We start from the raw sequence: 2,500 nt of genomic DNA, 5'->3' as shown, positions 1-2,500 counted from the left end.
GTATGGGGTTGACCTGCTGGCCGCTTTCCTTCCCGGCCACCAGGTCAACCCGCTGAATGTATGGGGTTGACCTGCTGGCCGCTTTTCTTCCCGGCCACCAGGTCAACCCGCTGAATGTATGGGGTTGACCTGCTGGCCGCTTTCCTTCCCGGCCACCAGGTCAACCCGCTGAATGTATGGGGTTGACCTGCTGGCCGCTTTCCTTCCCGGCCACCAGGTCAACCCGCTGAATGTATGGGGTTGACCTGCTGGCCGCTTTCCTTCCCGGCCACCAGGTCAACCCGCTGAATGTATGGGGTTGACCTGCTGGCCGCTTTCCTTCCCGGCCACCAGGTCAACCCGCTGAATGTATGGGGTTGACCTGCTGGCCGCTTTCCTTCCCGGCCACCAGGTCAACCCGCTGAAAGTATGGGGTTGACCTGGTGGCCGCTTTCCTTCCCGGCCACCAGGTCAACCCGCTGAAAGTATGGGGTTGACCTGGTGGCCGCTTTCCTTCCCGGCCACCAGGTCAACCCGCTGCCGGCATGGGGTTGACCTGCTGGCCGCAGAGGGGCAGGCTCCGGGTTGACCTGGTGGCCGGACGGGGATTAAGCCCCGGCTCGGAGCAGGGCAAGCCCGGGCGGAGGGGGGTCCGCTTGGCCCCTGCCCGCGGGGGCAGGCTCCGGGTTGACCTGGTGGCCGGTTTGCTTTCGGGCCACCAGGTCAACCCGCTGAATGTATGGGGTTGACCTGCTGGCCGCTTTCCTTCCCGGCCACCAGGTCAACCCGCTGAATGTATGGGGTTGACCTGCTGGCCGCTTTCCTTCCCGGCCACCAGGTCAACCCGCTGAATGTATGGGGTTGACCTGCTGGCCGCTTTCCTTCCCGGCCACCAGGTCAACCCGCTGAATGTATGGGGTTGACCTGCTGGCCGCTTTCCTTCCCGGCCACCAGGTCAACCCGCTGAATGTATGGGGTTGACCTGCTGGCCGCTTTCCTTCCCGGCCACCAGGTCAACCCGCTGAAAGTATGGGGTTGACCTGCTGGCCGCTTTCCTTCCCGTCCACCAGGTCAACCCGCTGAATGTATGGGGTTGACCTGCTGGCCGCTCTGCTTCCCGGCCACCAGGTCAACCCCCTGCCGGTATGGGGTTGACCTGCTGGCCGCAGAGGGGCAGGCTCCGGGTTGACCTGGTGGCCGGCAGGGACTTCAGCCCCAGGGCCCCTGGCAGGGCGACCCTGCCCTTGTTCCCCAGAAAAGGAGAGAGCTGGCTCGCAGCGGGAAAAGCTGCCTACGGCACCTGGGATTCCCAGGCGGTCACCCATCCAAGTACTAGCCAGGCCCGGGACGGTTTACCTTCCGAGATCGGACGGGATCGGGGGCCTTCCGTCCGGTATGGCCGTAGGCACTCGGCTCCGGTCCGCCTCGTCCCCTTTCCCTTACTGACTCCCCTGCCTCGGGTGGGCCCGATCCTTTTTTCCGTTTTTTTTTTTCCGCTCCGGAGGCTTCGTGAGCCCCCCCCCAACACCCCTTTGGGGGTCGGTGAAATTTTTTTTTTCAGACTTCCAGGGGCCCGATCCTGGCCGCGGGCACCCGGCTCCGGGCACCCGGCTCCGGGCCGCCTCGTCCCCTTTCCCTTACTGACTCCGCTGCCTCGGGTGGGCCCGATCCTTTTTTCCGTTTTTTTTTTTCCGCTCCGGAGGCTTCGTGAGCCCCCCCCAACACCACTTTGGGGGTCGGTGAAAAAATTTTTTTCAGACTTCCAGGGGCCCGATCCTGGCCGCGGGCACCCGGCTCCGGGCACCCGGCTCCGGGCCGCCTCGTCCCCTTTCCCTTACTGACTCCCCTGCCTCGGGTGGGCCCGATCCTTTTTTCCGTTTTTTTTTTTTTTCGCTCCGGAGGCTTTATGAGCCCCCCCCAATACCACTTTGGGGGTCGGTGAAAAAAATTTTTCAGACTTCCAGGGGCCCGATCCTGGCCGCCGGCACCCGGCTCCGGGCACCCGGCTCCGGGCCGCCTCGTCCCCTTTCCCTTACTGACTCCCCTGCCTCGGGTGGGCCCGATCCTTTTTTCCGTTTTTTTTTTTTTCGCTCCGGAGGCTTTATGAGGCCCCCCCTAACCGTTTTTGGGGTCGGTGAAAATTTTTAGTCAGACTTCCAGGGGCCCGATCCTGGCCGCGGCTTCGCAGGCTGGCCTGGGGGGGGGGGCATCTCTAGCTCCGGCCGCGGACGGCGAGACGCTCGGCCACCAGGTCAGCCCGGAGGAAAAGGCTGAAAAAAATGTCTAAGTCCCCCCGGGACACCAGGTCAACCCGGAGGAAAAGGCTGAAAAAAATGTCTAAGTCCCCCCGGGACACCAGGTCAACCCGGAGGAAAAGGCTGAAAAAAAGTCTAAGTCCCCCCGGGACACCAGGTCAACCCGGAGGAAAAGGCTGAAAAAAATGTCTAAGTCCCCCCGGGACACCAGGTCAACCCGGAGGAAAAGGCTGAAAAAAAGTCTAAGTCCCCCCGGGACACCAGGT

At 62.9% G+C, this 2,500-nt stretch overlaps 1 non-coding gene across 1 annotated transcript; it reads right to left on the bottom strand.

The window, feature by feature from the left end:
* Positions 1–1,267: 1,267 nt before the first annotated feature.
* LOC141979969 (5S ribosomal RNA) lies at positions 1,268–1,386 on the bottom strand. The gene has a single exon (XR_012637351.1). It is a non-coding gene; the product is annotated as a 5S ribosomal RNA (ribosomal RNA).
* Between the last annotated feature and the right edge of the window lie 1,114 nt (positions 1,387–2,500).

This window comes from Natator depressus, chromosome 28, assembly GCF_965152275.1.
Source record: "Natator depressus isolate rNatDep1 chromosome 28, rNatDep2.hap1, whole genome shotgun sequence".
Lineage (NCBI taxonomy): Eukaryota > Metazoa > Chordata > Testudines > Cheloniidae > Natator > Natator depressus.
This window is presented reverse-complemented; position numbering and strand designations above follow the sequence as displayed.